General features: G+C 42.7%; 1 protein-coding gene and 1 pseudogene across 2 annotated transcripts in view; both read left to right on the top strand.

The window, feature by feature from the left end:
- The first annotated feature begins 271 nt into the window (after window positions 1–271).
- Window positions 272–973, top strand: LOC132430593 (translationally-controlled tumor protein pseudogene; annotated as a pseudogene).
- A 4,837-nt stretch (window positions 974–5,810) lies between these two features.
- RALA (RAS like proto-oncogene A) overlaps window positions 5,811–19,086 on the top strand; it is a 76,696-nt gene continuing 63,420 nt past the window's right edge. For both annotated transcript variants that reach the window (XM_060020217.1, XM_060020218.1), the window contains exon 1: window positions 5,811–6,018. The gene's annotated coding sequence lies outside the window, so the exon portion shown is untranslated. The remainder of the gene's footprint in view (window positions 6,019–19,086) is intronic.

Raw genomic sequence — 19,086 nt, 5'->3', positions numbered from 1 at the left:
AGCCGAGCCAAGCCTACTTTAAATGTGCTCAGAACACTTACACTAGCCTACAGATGGACAAAATCATCTAACACAAAAAACTGCTTTGTAATAAAGTACTGACTATCTCATGTAATTTAGTGAATACTGTTCTACAAATGCACAAGTGAATGGTTGTCTGGGTGCAGCGTGGTTGGAAGTGTATTGGACTGGGAGCTGGCATTTCATCAAGAGAGAAAGAGAGGTGCCCTCTATATGAGGTTGGGGAGCGGCAGAGTCGGCCTTTTCCGCCCGCTCCCCCCTCCCCCGGGCGCCGCTCCGGCTGCACCACGCTCGCTCTGAGCTCCATGCTCCTAAGCTAGTGCCACCGTTGTCTCCCTCCAGTCGCCATCATGATCATCTACCGGGATCTCATCAGCCATGATGAGATGTTCTCTGACATCTACAAGATCCGGGAGGTCGCGGACGGGCTGTGTCTGGAGGTGGAGGGGAAGATGGTCAGTAGGACAGGGGGTAACATTGATGACTCGCTCATTGGTGGAAATGTCTCCGCTGAAGGCCCCGAGGGCGAAGGTACCGAAAGCACAGTAATCACTGGTGTGGATATTGTCATGAACCATCACTTGCAGGAAACCAGCTTCACAAAAGAAGCCTACAAGAAGTACATCAAAGATTACATGAAGTCAATCAAAGGGAAGCTTGAAGAACAGAGACCAGAAAGAGGAAAACCTTTTATGACAGGGGCTGCAGAACGAATCAAGAATATCCTTGCTAATTTCAAAAACTATCAGTTCTTTATTGGTGAAAACATGAATCCAGATGGCATGGTTGCTCTGCTGGATTACCGTGAGGATGGTGTGACCCCATATATAATTTTCTTTAAGGATGGCCTAGAAATGGAAAAATGTTAACAAATTTGGCTGTTTGGATCTATCACCTGCTCGCCATAACTGGCTGGCTGCTGCTTTTCATCCACACAACACCAGGACTTAGATGAATGGGACTGATGTCATCTGGAGTTCTTCGTTTTGATGTTGATTTGTTTGGAGCGGAGGGATTGTTTTTGAGGAAAAAAAAAAAACGTGTCATGTAGGTTGTCTAAAAATAAAATGCATTTAAACTCAAAAAAAAAAAAAAAAGAGAGAGAGAGAAAGAGAGAGAGGGAGAATCGTGCCCATATGGCTAGCCCAGGAAAAGTTCAAAATTCAAAACTCGAAGCATGGTTTCCACTGAACGAGTATTGCTTTCATACCATCGTAAAGTCAGGGACTGTCTGTACAAATTCTGGTGAGCAGCAATACTTGGGAACCATTGATCTAGTAGTCTTATCCTTTAATCCCAACAGAAAAAGTATGGAAATATGTGGTTCACAAGAGTGGACATGAAGGGCAGGATTGTAAAGCCTAAATGTCAGAACTCCATTCTTTACACGTTCTCACTACAGTGGCCACAACAAAAGGGCCATCTAGAATATTTAAGTCCAAACAGAAACATTAGGAATGGTATCATACAAGTGACTGTCACCTACAGCACCTATGTAAACCTACCGCTTTAGGCCTGATGGCAATAAAATGAAGCAGGAAATGGAGGCAATGGTCTCACTGATTTCAATTATAAAACAAAACAAAACAAATTATCTTTACCTGGATGTGCAGAAAATGGCCACACACACACACATATTCACACACCTAAAAGTTTCCAAGGTGATTTTTTTCCCCCTTAAAGTATTCAACTAATCATCACAATATACTTTTTATTTTCATCCCTAAAATATTTTGAGTACTAATGCCTGACACCATGAACATGAATAAAAGTAAGTGCCTGTCTTCAAGGCGATAGACACAGCCATAAACATAAGAACAGCAGTTTAAGTTTTAAAAACTTAAGTTTGGCTGAATTTTACAGATTCTACAGGCAATCAATCATAAGCCAGAAATGCTCATATTATAAATATGTTCTGGCATAACTGTCATATCAAGCTGGTAACCATCATATAAAGAACTAGAAGGAACAGTAATTTGAGAGCCTCAGGATAAGAGATGTGAGTTTGACTCTGCTACTTGACAATTTGTAGCAAGACTTTTCAGCCCTTAGGCAAGTCTTTAAGCCCTCTGAACCTATTTTTTTGAACAATGCATGTCTTATAAAGTTGTTGTGAAAATAAAATCAAATAATACAAATGTTAATGTACCATGGGTATTACGGACAATGCTTATAACTCTACTAGTAATAAAACATGTATTTCAAGTAGTTTAGAGATAAATTGCTAATAACCAACTACTTTCTCATCTGGCCCCCAATACATCTAGGAGGCTTTTGTTGTTACCAGTTACTACTATATGTGTAGCTTTTGTACACTGATATGTTTATAAATTGGTATATGATAAGCACATATATAAAAATAAATGTGTACATTATATAGCCATGAATATATTTAAATGTGTTTATATATGCATACACCTTTCAAAAGAGAAATACTGAAGAAACCAATCTAAGAGGCAAAATTTCATCTACTTTAGGGATAGACACTGGACAAAACCTCAGGGGACTATGTATTTTATTTTGTATTTCTGATTAAACAATGATGAGAATGACAGAAGAGTTATAGGAATGCTCACCTTCATGCTACAGACAAACATGTAACTGCATGCTAAGTCTTATTATTCTATGGGGACGTGAGTAATGCTTTAATGCAAAATTCCAGTTAAATGACTGTAGTAGACTAATCATTAATTCTAAAACATGATTCTGACAAAAGCATACCTATCTCATACGTCTCCCCAATGTATATATTAGCTATAAGTAGCAGAAAACATAAGAATTGTAGTTACTAAAACTCTTCTCCTCTTACTTTTTACTCATACCATGTTAGTACATAAGGTTGGTTTATAAATAATAATTAACAATAAGGTCAATAAGAAACCTAAGTGTGTGTGTGTGTGTGTGTGTGTGTGTGTGTATTTATTATTATCATTAAAAAAATTTTTTTGGCAACAACACACAGCTTGTGGGATCTTAGTGCCCCAACAAGCGATCTAACCTGGGTCCACAGCAGTGAAAGTGCGTTTTAACCACTGGACTGTCAGTGAATTCCCAAATCTAAGTATATTTTAAACCAGAACCTTTCATGTTCTTTGAGGTGCCCAGGCAGGAAATTTTGAAATGCTCATGAGTTCTACTGGATACTAGTGCTAATTATTAATAATATATACTTAAAATTATGCCCTTTCATCCAAGTACCTCAAAGAGCTTTTAAAGCATTAATTTGTTATTTATCTCTGAGAGGCAGGCTGGTAGAAAGTTATTATAATCTCTATTTTATAGTCAAAGAAACTAGGGCATAGAGAGGTTAAATGACTTTGCTTGGGTCATATGGTGAAAAGAACTTTGGGACTCAAGATCATTGCTCTCATTTCTAGTTCAGTATATTATCCATTACATGGTTGGTCAATACACCTAAATGTAATTTTATTCTAGGAAAATTGAGAATAAATGTATTTGAATAATCTAAGAACTAAAGGTGAGAGTTCCTCATTTTTTGTGTTCAAAAAATCCTGCTATACAGGAATATAGAATAACAACTAATAATTAGTCTTTGGTTTGCCACTGTACCTATTATTTATAGGGCTTTTGCTATATGTGGCTTTCTGAAGCTTCTGCTCGAAAATGATCCATTCTATTTCTGACTGCTTTAAGCTAGGTTAGCATGGCTGTGAACAAACAAGAATCAGCTGAGACAGGCTGGCTAACGAGCTTGAGGTTGTCTTTCATTGCGTTCCCCTTGCTCACTCTTAAAGCTATCCTCCTCCTAGCTCTCCATTCAACAGGTATATCCTCAATCCTCCATCTGTGGCTAGTTTAACTAACCTGTCTTGTCAATGACTAAATTTTAAAAATTTTAATTAAGGTAACAATGATTTTATGATGCTATACTAGTTATACTTTTGTCATATTCAGTTTCTTGTAAGCCTAAACTTTACGGCCCTTAGAAGAAATATAGTCCTTAGAAGACCATTATGCATATATCACCACATGGGGATTTTTTTCAATGTAATATTTCAGCATTTTTCCCAAGAAAAATTAGGGAGAAAGGAGAAGTGGCTTTGAATCTGTGCTCAATAAAGTGAGACTGCAGTTGGCTCGGGTGTGGTAATACAAGCCTGTGGTGTTTGTAACTTCATATCCCATCCTACCCAGAGCTGTAGACCCACACAGCAACTGCCATTAGACACCACCATCGGTACATAAAACACGTCAGGTCCAAAATGGCACTCATTTTCTGCCCCAACCCCATCCCAATCCTTCCTTATTTCATTTGGTAAAATACACCTTTATCCTCCCCCAAAAGCAGAACATCAGTATTGTCACTTCCATTCTTTTATCCAGCAAGCACCTGCTTCCCAAGAATCTATCATCATAACTAGTTGACTTGGCATCCTGAACATTTTAGGAATCAATCTTCTTCGGATACTCACTGCCACTCACATTATGGTTATCCTTTCTCTTGATTTCTGTAATGGCTCCTGTCTGCAAGCTCTCTGCTTACCCTGCCCCTCCCCTCAACTAACCTGTCCTCCACCAACAGCTTAAATTGTCAGTCTGTCCAGGGTCATTCCTCTATTCATGGCCTCACCACGGCATGAAAGACAGTTCATGTTTGACTCCTGACTGCTTCTTCAGCTTCATCTTTTTCAGCTGCCCAGCCAGCCTTGAACTTTTAAGTCCTGTAATTACTACTCAGACTTCTCAATAGTCTTTATTTGTTCCTTTGTTTCATGTCCTTTTTGTCAGGATCTCGATGTGCTGTAAAATCCCTTTTTGGTGCTGTAAAACCCCTGTTTATCTTGAAAATCTGACAGTTTTAGTAAACTCATCCATTTCTTTCTCTGTATACCTTGATATGCCATACTTCCAACCGTAATTATTTGCTTCCATTACTCTGGGCATCCCTTGAATGGACTGTGTCAAGCAATGAGTGTTGCTACTCAGGTGCGAGGTGGGGAGGGAAGAGGATAAGGGAATAAATGTCTAGAGTTAAGAGGGGAGCTGTTAACGCATGTTAGTCTAACGATCGATTTCGAACCTATGGAAGGATTAAATAAAGCAAACGATTTAGTGGAACTACTTCCAATTTAGGCTCCCAAATCACAGGATGGGGCCGCGGGATGATCTCAGTGCCACACCAGACATCAGACCCACTGTGTCGTAGTGGGTTCGAGAATCCTCAGAAAAGGATCCCCGACTATCCGCGGATGCGAGTCCTCCCGGGATCAGCTGTTAGACAGGAGGCCCAGGGCGGCCACCGAGACCCTCCAGCCAGGGCAGGCGACTGACCCGTCTCCAGGGATTCAGCCCGCGACGAGCCACGTCGCCGGTTCCACTCGGGAAAATCCCGGCCACAGGACGGAGTGGCCTAGGACGCCCCGGGAGAAGAGGCCGCCCCCTGGAAGCAAGATGGCGGCTTCCGCTCTCCCCCTCCTTCCCCAAGAACCCCCTCCTGGTCCCCAGAAGAGAGACAAGGACGTCGTGGCGCCAGCGCCGAGATCCGGGAAACTCTGAGAGGCCCGCGGCCCCTCCCGGGCCCCGGGGAGGTGACTTCACCTCGCCGGGCGCAGAGACCGGGGGTGGGGTCGCCCGAGAGGCAATGCAGCCCGCCCTCAGCGCGCGGAGGGTGGACACCAGCAGGCCCGCTCCCTCCGGCCATTGTTCTCCAGCCCCGGCCCCCACATCCTCCTCTCAGCCCGCGGACAGGAAGTTGCTTCCCCTCAGACTCCGCCCCGCTCCCAGCGCCCCGGAAGTGATCTGCGGCTGCTGCTGCAGAGCGGCCAGCAGGAGGGTGGATCTCCAGAGAGCGGGGCGCCCCGAGCCCTCCTCCGCCTCCTCCTGCCGCCCAGACTCCACCGCCTCCTGTCGGAGTCCTCCTTCTGCCGCTCCCGGCGCGGAGCCTCCTGGACGACAAGGGCCGAGCACTCTCCAGCTGGAGCCAGCTCAGCCGCGGCTTCCGGAGCCCGCGGGGCGGTGAACCGGCTTGCGGTGCAGGTGAGCTATGCCCGCCCGGGCTGCCCGGGGAGGGGCTGGGGCCGCCGGGGCGGCGGCGGGGGTGTGTCTGGGCGGCGGCGGGCCGAGGCCCAGGCGCCGGGCCCGGACGCCGAAATTGCACCTCCTGCGTGCTCCCCGGGAACCAGCTGCGGGACGAGCCCGGGCTGGAATCCGGGGCGCCGGGTTCGCCGCTGTGCGAGCGAGTGCACTCCCGAGAGCGGACAGTTGCGGCGAGGTCTCCCGACCCCGGCACCCCGTCGAGCTGGCCTCGTCGTAAGGTCACCCCGCATCTCTGTCCCGCCGCGCCGAGGTCCCCGCCTGGGCGGTGCCCGCAACCTGGGGGGACCGGTCGCCGCAGTCCCCGCGCCTCACTCCGCCCCTCTCCCCTCCTTTCCTTTCTTTCACTCCTTGTCTGTGTGCGAGCAGTTGCTTTTTAAGCGTCTCGGGTAGGGTTTTGTGCCAGTTAAAGGAATAGCTGTTTCAGGTGGAAGTCATTAGATGGTCCGCACTGAACTGAATAGCCGGCCCTGGGCTCTTGCACAGGTTTAGCCAATAATCGGGAATCAAGCCTCTGAAACGCGGACGCGAATATGGATATTTTGAGTGAGGGAGGTGTTTCTTCCGTGGTTCGTTCCTGAAGGTTTTCCAGAAGTGGAAGATGTGATTTGTGTGCTTTAGGCAAGGGATATGTGTGTAAGTGGGCGGGGGTGACGGCGCAGAGAGGTGGCAGTGTTGTTTCAAGGTTTAGGGAGAATTAGGGAGTTGACTGGCCTTTTCTCGGAAACCTGAATGTCCAGACTTGCGAGAGCTCATCCAAGTGTCATTGAGGTTGTATGAGAACTACAGGGCCACGCCCTGCCTGTCAAGCTGAAAAGCACCTAATTTACGAATTGTGTTTGGGGGCCGCGGGGAGGGGGACGGGGCGGGAGAGCATTATAAAATATGTGTCATGACTTAATTCTTGTCCTGGAAGTAAATTACAAGTTTAATCATGCTTCAAAAAGTATATACTAAATGTCGTTAGTGAACTCAGTTTTCACCAAAGGTATTCCTTTTAGCTTATGTTTACTAATGTATTTAAATATGTCTTATTCGCTTATGTTTCTGTCTCTATTAATGCAATATTATTATAAAATGACTCCTGTGACTCTGAAAACATTATTTTTAGATTACAAATTTCTTCAGGGCAGGAGCCATGTCTTACTCATCCCTGTGTTTCCATGCGATGTGGCCAGAACATAGAAGTTATTTACACAGCTCTTCAGTGAATGAATGAATGTGTAGGTGATCTCACAGTTGCCTTCCAGTAGTCATTTATTTGGGGGGGGGGGTGGGAGGGCTAAGGTTTTTTTGTTTCAGTTTGGATGCAGATTTTGCTTTGTCTTTCTGTTCTTTAGCACGGTCAAAGGACAAATCAAGAAGAATCCTTTGCCATCCTTCCAAAAGTATCCTCCCCTGAAAGATTAAAATTATATTTGGGGTATTGTGATTGGGCATTATAATAACTTATATTCCAGTGTTAAATGTTTACTACTTGAGCTTTTTTGCCCAGGGTTATCAAGAAGAGATTTCCTGGTGATGGGAAGTTTGTGTTTGGAGTTGATAACCATACCCTATCTTAATCAAATAGAGGAAATTGGGAGTTACCACTGTTGAGATAACGTGGTACATTGCAGAATTGCTTATAGTGGCTCATTTTTTTCCACGGGTACATGAAGTCCTTTGACATCCTCTTATGACCTTGACGCGATTTACCAGTAGCCACTTTAACACTTTTTTCCAGAGATCCAGGTGCTGTTCTCCAGTGTGTCTGCTGAGTGTGCAGTCATCTGTATCAATTATTTTGAAGTAATTCTTCATACAACACTTTCTTTGCAGTTAATTCTTCATACAACTCTTTTTCAGGGAAAAGGGGCTAATTACAGGAAAGAAACTTGTCTACCATTTGTGTGGGGAGATAATTTTTGTCTATAGATGGTTGGGTTATTTTCACTGTAGTGAGGTTCAAATAAAAAAGTGCTGATATCTTCTTTCGTCTCCGAATGTCTGGTCCTACACTGGTTTTCCAAGCTCAGCTTCTACAGAACATAGATAAATGTACCAGTATCACTTCTTGTGTATGTATGTGTCAGTGTAATATGCATTTGTACATGGGTTGCGAAGACAATCACTTTTAAAATACTGGAATAAGAGGCTGTGAATATTAATGGGGAAAAAAGATGATGATTTTGAGGAAGTAGGGAGACAGTTCATGGTTTTCACTGTTTTATAAAATGTTTTAATTTTAGACACTAGGGAGAGTAAAGCCTGTAATTTCTTATCTCAGTGACGTAACCACTATACAGAGGTCAGATTTCCCTTATTTCAACAACTCTCTTGGTAATAACAGTCCTCCTACATTGATTTCCTGCCAAGCACTGTGATAAGAGCTTATAATTTTTAATCTCCACACTACTGCTGCAAAATAGGTAGTTTTTCCATACTTTACTAAGGCTAAGGGAAGTTATTTGCTGGAAGCTGGGCCACTAGTACGTAATAGGGTCTGGATTTTAAAGTAACAATTTCTGAGAACATTGGCTATTGCAATTAATCCTAAAAGACTGAGAAAAGAATTCGATTCTGATTGAGCTGAGCTTTAAGAAAGCAAAGATACTGATCTCGTCAGTACTCTTGGCCATCACATGGGGCCTGGGGTAACCAGTGACCCTGGCCAGGTGGCCTCAGATAGCAGCCAGTCTTCTGTTTATGACCTTCCTTCCACATGTTATAACCTTCTGCGTGTGCCACGATGAAAAAATGGATGGGCATTGTTCATATAAGTGTCCTGGGAGAGTAGAGTATAAGGAACTCAACTTTGGTGTTTGATTATTACTTTTTACCTTTCAAGTCCCTGAATAGTCCCTATTTGAGAGGACTGTTGGAGACCTGTTTGTAGTGACTTTTCCTGCAATCTTGTTTTTTTAGTTCTTCTTGGACTGAAGGACATGGGGGAGAGGTTGTGGGAGAGTGGAAAGAAAGCAGAGGTGTAGACATGGGTCTGTTTTTACCATTTCAGACCATATATTATTTTCTCTTTGGGTTTAGTATGGAGGCTTAAAGGTGGCAGAATTCTTGTAAGGGTCTAACTCCTCTTCGGTGCCAGTAGAATTCTCTTCACTCTTCCCAAGGCTGTGCACTTTTAAAAAAAAATGCCCTTTTCAATGGGCCTAATTCTAAGGATGTGTTCATCTCTTGGTTTAAAAAAGAAGTGTAGAGCTCAAGTTAAAAATAGCTTATTCTCCAGCCCCTATTAGTAACAGTTATTCTTTGTGTTTTTCTGTTTGTTTGTTTTTTAGCTCTAAAACACCTTTCTTACTACCCTATTGCACTCATAACGATTTGGTTACAATACAGAAAAAATTCAGTTAAAGCTCTGTGAGTTCTTAAAAGATGTTTGAGTAAATTTTAGAAGAGAATTTGCATCTTTGATTTAATTATACCTGAAGGTGAAAACTTATTCCTCGACATCAAGAGGGCATTCTGTACAAGCCAAGAAGCAAGCTTCCAGAAAACATGTTAGTATTCTTAGAGGCCCTCACAGCTAGAGGCCTGTATTAGGTTCAGTAGACAGACGTAACGCTTGACACACATAATCTCCTTGAAGTCTGGGATCTAATTTCATCGCAGAATTCACTTATTGAAACTAAATATCAGGGTTTGTCAATGTCATCTTGGAGAATAAAACACAGCAAGATTATGAAACGACTTCTACTCCCAGACACATTGTGAAGGTGGGGCAAAGATCCCCAGTTTCCACAAAGATCATGACCGTAGTCTTCGAAGCCACGGAATCTGTTGCTTTCTTTTGCGGTTGAGAAGCTAGCATAGTAATCCATTGAAAATGAGGTTGCCCCACTACTGAGTAATTGCAGACGCTTTAGTTCAGCTGCCCTGTCTAGATCTATTCTGGATTATTGTAGCAGCTTTTTAGCCTCTGGTTGGGTCCCCCCCACCCAATCTTTTTTCCACACTTGGTTAGAGTATTCACGATACTCCCCTGCTTAAAACCCTTTCACAGCTCCTTCTTGCTAATTAATACAATCCAAATTCCTTTTATTTTATTTTATTATTTATTTATTTATTTATTTATTTATTTTTTGCGGTACGCGGGCCTCTCACTGTTGTGGTCTCTCCCGTTGCGGAGCACAGGCTCCGGACACGCAGGCTCAGCGGCCATGGCTCACGGGCCCAGCCGCTCTGCGGCATGTGGGATCTTCCCGGACCAGGGCACGAACCCGTGTCCCCTGTATCGGCTGGTGGACTCTCAACCACTGCGCCACCAGGGAAGCCCCAAATTCCTTTTATTCTTAATTTCATATATAAAAAAAACTTTTAAGGTCTGCTCCTTACCTAACTCTGTAGCCTCATTTCTTTTTTTCCAGGGTCTTCAGTTCCAGCAATCCAGGCTTCTGGAATGCTAGCGTTTTTTCAGTCCCTCATTTCCTCTTCCTGTGATTTTTAACCACTCCTCCTTCCCCCAGCCTAATATACCCCTACTTGCCCTTCAGAACTCACTTTAGCTTATAACTCTTCAAAAATTGTATCTTGATTTGATTTTTTCTCTCAACTCCATCCTTTCAAAAAAACAAAACAAAACAACAACAACAAAAAACAACTTTCAAGACTAGGCTAGGGTTTCCCTGGTGGCGTAGTGGTTAAGAATCCGCCTGCCAGTGCAGGGGACACGGGTTCGAGCCCTGGTCCAGGAAGATCCCACATGCCGCGGAGCAGCTAAGCCTGTGTGCCACAACTACTGAGCCTGCGGTCTAGAGCCCCCGAGCCACAACTGCTGAGCCCGTGTGCCACAACTGCTGAGCCCGTGAGCCACAACTACTGAGCCCACATGCCACAACTACTGAGCCTATGTGCCTAGAGCCCGTGCTCCGCAACAAGAGACGCCTCTACAATGAGAAGCCCGTGCACCCCAATGAAGAGTAGTCCCCGCTCGCTGCAGCTAGAGAAAGCCCGCGTGCAGCAACGAAGACCCAACGCAGCCAAAAATAAATAAATAAAATAAATTAAAAAAAAAAACTGAGCTAGTTGCTCCCCTTGCGAGCTGCCATAAAATCTGTGATAGCACTTACTACTATGGACAGTTACTTCATTAGCCTATTGTAAATTTTGTTGACCACAGTCTGTAGTAACCGCGTATCTCCAGGTATACATGCCCTCTTAAAAGTCTTCACAGGACTTTATCAGAAGTTCCCAAACTTTCTCAGTTCATTACATCCTTATTATATCAGTAATTTTTTCACAGCATCCCTAGGTTAGGAGAAACATCTGATGGTTTAATTTATTAGTTTAGGTCCAAACAACTTAATAAGTATTTATGTACTGACAATTTAGTAACTATTTGAAAAAAGTAATACACAAATTGAGTAACTTTAATTTTTAACTACATAGTACTCCACGGTTTATTCAACCATTTCTCCTGTATTTGGACACTTAAGTAATACCCAGTATTTTTCAATTACAAGTGGTGTTGTAATGCAAATCTTTGTTTCTTTGTATTGTTGGAAGTATACCTTCAGGATAAACGTATATATAAGATTTGTTAGATTTGCCAAATTTCTCTTCCTGTGGGGCTGTACTATTTTGAATTCCCACCAGTGGTGTATGAGTGCTGCAGCTTCAGCAGCAGAGCATGTTGCCAAGCTGCTGAATTTCTGCTAATCTAATAGGTGAGAAATTGTATCTCAGCCTAGTTTTAATTTGTATTTCTCTTATCACAAGTGAATTGAACATTTTTTTCATATGTTTCAGGGCCATCTTTTACATTTTTTAAAGTGTTCATGTTATTTGCTCACTTTCTAAATAAATTTTGGTCTTTTCCTCTCAGAGTTTAAAAGTTCTTTATATTTAAGAATATTAGTCATTTAACTTTGATATATATTGCAAATACTTTGCCCAGTTATCTTTTGGCATTGATTGTGGTGTGTGTTTTTTTGACTTGCGAAAGTTTGTTTCTGTGTAGTCAAGTATATTAATCTTAAGTTTATTGCATCTGGATTTTTAGTCATAGAGAGCCTTTCACTTCCCACAGGTTATAGAGGAGTTCAGCCATGCTTTCTTCTAGTACTAATACAGTTTCATTTATAATATAGAGCACATTCAGTCCTCTGATCCATTTGGAGTACATTTCTATATATGGTGTGAATGGGGCTAATTTTATGTTTTCCACGTGGCTGTCCAGTTGTCCTGATACCATTCAATTAAAAAAAATCTTGGCCCCCTTTATCATATACTAGATTTCTATATGTAGTTGGGTATGTTTTATACTTTTGGATGGTCTGACTATTCATGTACCAGTACTACACTGTTCTAATCATAGAGACTTTGTATATGATTTAATATCTGGTAGAGCTAGTTCCCCATTATTGCTCCTGTTCTTCAGTGTTTTCCGTACTAGTCTTGCATGTTTCATTTTTCCGTATGAACTCTAGCATCAGTTTGTCCAAGTCCATTAGAAAGCTCACTATTATTTTTATTGAGGTCACATTAAACTTACTGTATAACCTAGAACTGATCTCTTGATGGTGTTAGAACATCTTAATCTAGAACAAGCGATGTCTTTTCATTTTCTTAAATCTACTTTGTCTCTGCAGAATGGTTTATATTTACTTCATATAAGTTTTGAACATTTCTTGTTTATTCCTATGTATTTTGTGTTTTATCTTTTGTTGTTACTATTATAAATAGAATTTTCTTATTAGTTATATTTACCAACTGATTATTCATGTATATGAACATTGCTAATTTCTGCATGTTTTTTAAAAAATATTTATTTATTTATTTATTTTTGGCTGCATTGAGTCTTCTTTGCTGTGCATGGGCTTTCTCTAGTGGTGGTGTTGAGCAGGGGCTACTCTTCATTGCAGTGTGCGGGTTTCTCACTGAGGTGGCTTCTCTTGTTGCAGAGCTCTAGGCATGCGGGCTTCAGTAGTTGTGGTGCATGAGCTCAGTAGTTGTGGCTCGCGGGCTCTAGAGAGCAGGCTCAGTAGTTGTGGTGCATGGGCTTAGTTGCCCTGCGGCATGTGAGATCTTCCCGGACCAGGGCTCGAACCCATGTCCCCTGCATTGGTAGGTGGACTCTTAACCACTGCGCCACCAGGGATGTCCCCCTTGCTGAATTATTGTTATTGTTTAAGTACTTTTATTATTTCAGTACTTTTATCATTGCTTCTCTGTGGCCCAGATATAGTTATGTCACCTGTAAATAGAGATTTTATTGTCTTCTTTTCCAGTGTTTTTACATCTGTTTGTCTTATCTAATTGCATGGATTACTATCTCCAGAACAATGTTAAATAGTAATATAACAGTATCTTTAATAGAAATGCTGATTGTTTTATTGTATTATCTTCTCTGTGGATATACATTGTACTAGATATTAATTTAACTGGGGAAATACCTTTCAAAGACTGAAGTCCGGGCTTCCCTGGTGGCGCAGTGGTTGAGAGTCCGCCTGCCAATGCAGGGGACACGGGTTCGTGCCCCGGTCCGGGAAGATCCCACATGCCGCGGAGCGGCTGGGCCCATGAGCCATGGACGCTGAGCCTGCGCGTCTGGGCCTGTGCTCCGCAACGGGAGAGGCCACAACAGTGAGAGGCCCGCGTACCGCAAAAAAAAAAAAAAAAAAAAAAGACTGAAGTCCTTCACTATTTCTGTAAGAGATAGATATGGTAAGCGGCAGGAAGGTTGAATTTCCTAGTGGGCAGCAGCAAAGTATTGATATAATGATAATCAAGATAGGGTATTGATCTGTAGTTTCCCAGTTCATACAACCATTCCTGAATTTTGTTCCTGCCTCTCCCAAACTTCACTATAATCTTTACTCAGCCAGACGTGGGTGCCTCGGGGTGACCTCCATTTCTTCTCTAGGCTAAAGCAGCCATAGGTCTATGAAAATCTATTTCCTTCTAGGCTTTCATAGTCTTTAAGTGGTTTCTGTGCTTTGCAGATGAATTAGGCTCACCTTGTATTGATGCGATCATGGCTTGAGTCCTTGTGTCTGTAGGTCACATAGCAAGTCAGGCTTGTAATTAGATGAGTTTATCGATGGGGTGGCCCGTGGTACACAGTTATGGGATAGTTCTAGACAAGTTTGTAGGGCCTCGGTCCATCTGGCCTTGAGGCAGTTCTTTCTCCAGAATTCATTTATAAAGATTTAGTCCTCTGGCTGGTGGTATATGTTGGTGTGAAATCACCTGTAGCCCAGCATCCTGCACACATTCCCTCCACACGGCAATTACACACACTCACCTGTGCTCAGTCTCCCATGTTCTGCAGAGTATTTTCATTTCACTGCCATCTAATTCACCCAGAAAGTTCAAGTAGTATATTTTCTGTAGATTCTTATAATTTCAAGGTTATCTAGGTCCATTTTGTAAATTCCTAGTCCACATCCCGTTTTCTGTCTCATTCATTCTAAATATTTCCTTTCCCAGGAGTGCTGGGTGGTATGATATGTATTAATTTCTTGTCCCTTATGCCAAGGAGCTCCTCCCCAGAAGTCCTACAACTCCCAGTCTATAACTATAGTCCCTCTTCATTGTCCCATGAATGCTGGTAGGTCTCTAGGTTGAGGAACTCTCACTCACCAGGTAGTACTCTTGGTCTGTGGCCAGTTGTTCATCTCCACTTTTCCTGGGACCCATGTTGCCTTTTTTTTTTTTTTTTTTTTTTTTTTTTTTTTGGCGGTACGCGGGCCTGTCACCGCCGCGGCCTCTCCCGTTGCGGAGCACAGGCTCCGGATGCGCAGGCTCAGCGGCCATGGCTCACGGGCTCAGCCGCTCCGCGGCATGTGAGATCCTCCCGGACCGGGGCACGAACCCGTGTCCCCTGCATCGGCAGGCGGACTCTTAACCACTGTGCCACCAGGGAAGCCCCCGTGTTGCTTCTTTCTAACTGGGTCTTGGCCCACAGTTCAGTCTTTGGCGGGTGGTAGTTGGGGACTCTCCTGCCTTGAAGATCCTCAGGTCTCACCCTCTGCTACATGCTGCCACCCTGATGTCTGGGCTTGCAGGAGGCTGATCTTTTCTGTTGCCTCTTTTTTGCCTTACTTCTCCTACCCCTTTTTAGTCTGAGGACGTTTTGTCTTCCTTCATCTTTATCCCTAAGACATTTTGTCTGTGACAGAAAATCCCTATCCCCCGAGGTCGTAAGTTTCTAGACACCAACCATAGTCTCTTAGTGCTTGGATTATCGGTAACTTTCCCACTACCCTTTTAATCTCTAAGATCTCCCTATTTCATATGGCTGTACACTACACCTAAGATAATTCTCAATGTCTGTTACTTCATTGATTCTTATTTGCTGATTGTGGCTTTTAGTAGCTTTCTTGATCCCTCAGAATAAAATAAAACTTGATCATTTGCTCTGCCTATCTCTTCTTGTCCTTGCTTTGGCCCAGATCATTAACCCATTCTCGTTTTTGTGTTTTGTTTTGTTAAAGTTTATGTTTTTTTGGTTGCAACTATTTGAACTTTTTGTAGATTCATTAGTCATTTATATTTTTTATTCTGTGAGTTGTCTTTTTATGTCCTTTGCTTATTTGTGGGGTGGTGAGGAGGCTGGATTTTCTTTTTTTTTTTTGCCGTACGCGGGCCTCTCACTGTTGTGGCCTCTCCCGTTGCGGAGCACAGGCTCCGGACGTGCAGGCTCAGCGGCCATGGCTCATGGGCCCAGCCGCTCCGCGGCATGTGGGATCTTCCCGGACCGGGGCACGAACCCGTGTCCCCTGCATTGGCAGGCGGACTCTCAACCACTGCACCACCAGGGAAGCCCCTCTGGATTTTTTTTTGAAATGACAGATTTATTGAGATATAATTCACATACCATAAAATTTACTTTTAAAGTGTATTAATTCAGTGGTTCTTAGTATAGTCGCAGAGTTGTGCAACCATCACCTCTATCTAGTTTGAGAACGTTTTCATTACCCCCAAAAGAAACCCATGCTCATTAACCATCACTCCTGATTCCCTCCACCCCCCAGCCCCAGACAGCTATAAATCTACTTCCCATCTGTGGAGATTTGCCCATTCTGGTCATTCCTGGATACCACAAACAGATCATACAATATGTGGTCTTCTGTTTCTGGCTTCTTTCATTTAACATAATGCTTCAAGGTTCATCCATGTTCTAGCATATGTCAGTTCTTCATTCCTTCTCATGGCTGAATAATGTTCCATTCAGTGGATATATCACATTTTGTTTATCCTTTCGTCAGTTGATGGACATTTGGATGTTTCTACTTTTTGGCTTATATTGGATAATGCTGCCATAAACGTTGATGTACATGTTTTTGCATGGACATGTGTTTTCATTCCTCTTGGGTATATATCTAGGAGTGAAATTACTAGGTCACATGATAACTCCATGTTTAACATTTTGATTAACTGCCAAACTGTTTTCTGAGGTACTTGTGCCATTTTACATCCCCACGGTCAGTTTACAGTTTCTCCACACCCTCACCAGTGTATGTTATTGTCCCTCTTTTTGATTATAGCTATCATAGTGGGTACAATTTCTGTCTTCTGCCATCTGCTAGAGTACTTTGTCTAAGCTGTCCTATGTACATCTTAGCATATCTTTTTTTCTTCTTAGATATTTTATTTCAAGGTCCAATTCCAAGAATGTTTTCTTTATTGTAAAAACTATAAATGTGACGTTTTGTTTGAACTTCCACGTGAACATTCCTTTTGATTCATAACAAGATTCCTGTTTTACATTAGTGTGTCTGATGAGTTTAAGCTGTTAAAACTATAAATTGCTCAAAGTACACTTGTTGGGCTTCGCTGGTGGCGCAGTGGTTAAGAATCCACTTGCCAATGAAGGGGACATGGGTTCGAGCCCTGGTCCGGGAAGATCCCACATACAGTGGAGCAACTTAAGCCCGTGTGGCACAACTACTGAGCCTGCGCTCTAGAACCTGGGAGCCACAACTACTGAGCCCACATGCCACAACTGAAGCCCGCGTACCTAGAGCCCACGCTCTGCAACAAGAGAAGCCACCGCAATGAGAAGCCTGCGCACTGCAATGAAGAGTAGCCCCCGTTCGACGCAACTAGAGAAGGCCTGCACACAGCAGTGAAGACCCAACGCAGCCAAAAATAAAATAAATAAATTTATTTTTTTAAAAAGTACACTATTAAAGGGATTTCCCTGGTAGTCCAGTGGTTGACTCCACACTCCCATTGCAGGGGGCACGGGTTCGATCCCTGGTTGGGGAACTAGGATCACGGCCAAAAACAACAACTACAAAAGTACACTGTTAGAGTTAGCTGGGGGAAAGGGATAGTTGGGCAGTTTGGGATTGACATGTGCACACTGCTATATTTAAAATGGATAACCAACGAGAACCTACTGTATAGCACAGGGAACTCTGCTCAATATTATGTAACAACCTAAATGGGAAAAGAATTTGAAAAAGAATAGATACATGTATATGTAAAAACAAAAACAAAAAACCCCACCACCAGCAGCAAAAGTACACTGTTAACAAATTATGGCATAGTTAAGTAGTAAGACAAAGTGCCCAAGTTAGAGTAGTGAAAGAGAATTATTCATAATGAACACTGACAATGCTTTGAAGAATTGTTAGTGCAGTGTTGACTACAAAATTGAGGAAATCCAATTATAGACAAGAGTAACCAAATATGATGCTAGGTTTAATCTTTGTTTTATTCCTATTCTTACTAGGAAGTTACAAAATATAAATGAATAATTTTTTTTTTTTTTTTTTTTTTTGTGGTACGCGGGCCTCTCACTGTTGTGGCCTCTCCTCTTGTGGAGCACAGGCTCCGGATGCACAGGCTCAGAGGCCATGGCTCACGGGCCCAGCCGCTCCGCGGCATGTGGGATCTTCCCAGACCGGGGCACAAACCCGTGTCCCCTGTGTCGGCAGGCGGACTCTCAACCACTGCGCCACCAGGGAAGCCCATAAATGAATAAATTTTTTTAAATCAAAATTTAGCACTTTTGTGTATATGGTTTCATTTGCTCTTTATATCAGCCAAGAGATATAGGTGGGAATGGGTGCTCTTTCAGGTGGGAAAATTTATTGACCTTCATTCAAAAATGCTTTCTCAGGCACTGCTATATAACTAAAGATTTCTGCACCAACTAATAACTATGTTGCTTTGTCTTAAATGACTACTTCAAAAAGTATTAGTTGGCAGTAACATTTCTAGAAAGCTCTAGTTTGCTGAGTCTGTGCACAATTATTTCATACTTTGAGTTTTCGTTTCTTCCCTCCATTATTTGCTGTGTATTAACAGTCATAGACCAAAGACATGACAGTCTTTAAATCCCAATTGTGTGCCTCTTTCTGAAATGTCCTGAGAACTACATTGGTGAGTCCTTTTACATTTGGTTACACTTTAAAATGAGTGTGCGCCATATAAAGATGTTCAACGTCACCAATTTTTAGGGAAATGCAAATCAAAACTGCAATTAGATATCACCTCACACACCCGTTAGAATGGCTGTTATCAAAAAGGCAAAGAAACAACAAGTGTTGTCGAGGTGTAGAGAAAGGGGCCCTCCTGCACTGTGGGTGGTAATGTAAGTTGGTGCAGCCGCTGTGGAGAAACGGTATGGAGGCTTCTTAAAAAGTCTAGAATAGAACTACCCTATGATCTAGCCATTGCACTTCAGGGTATTTATCCAAAGAAAGTGAAAACACTGATTTGAAAACACATACGCACCCCTGTGTTCATCACAGCCTTATTTATGAGAGTCAAGATTTGGAAACAGCCTTAGTGCCCATCAGCAGATGAATGGGTAAAGAAGATGTGGTATACACACACACACACGCGCGCGCGCGCGCGCACACACACACACAACAGAATACTACTCAGCCATAAAAAAGATGAAATCTTGCCATTTGTGACAACATGGACCTTGAGGGTATTAATGCTAAGTGAAATTAAGTCAGAGAAAGATAAATACCTTTTGATTTTACTCATGTGGAATATAGAAAGAAAAAATGAAGAAACCAAACAATACATAGATACAGAGAACAGAGTAGT

The sequence above is a fragment of the Delphinus delphis genome, chromosome 9, assembly GCF_949987515.2.
Source record: "Delphinus delphis chromosome 9, mDelDel1.2, whole genome shotgun sequence".
Lineage (NCBI taxonomy): Eukaryota > Metazoa > Chordata > Mammalia > Artiodactyla > Delphinidae > Delphinus > Delphinus delphis.
Note: the sequence above shows the minus strand (reverse complement) of the source record. Positions and strands in the feature narration are given on the sequence as shown.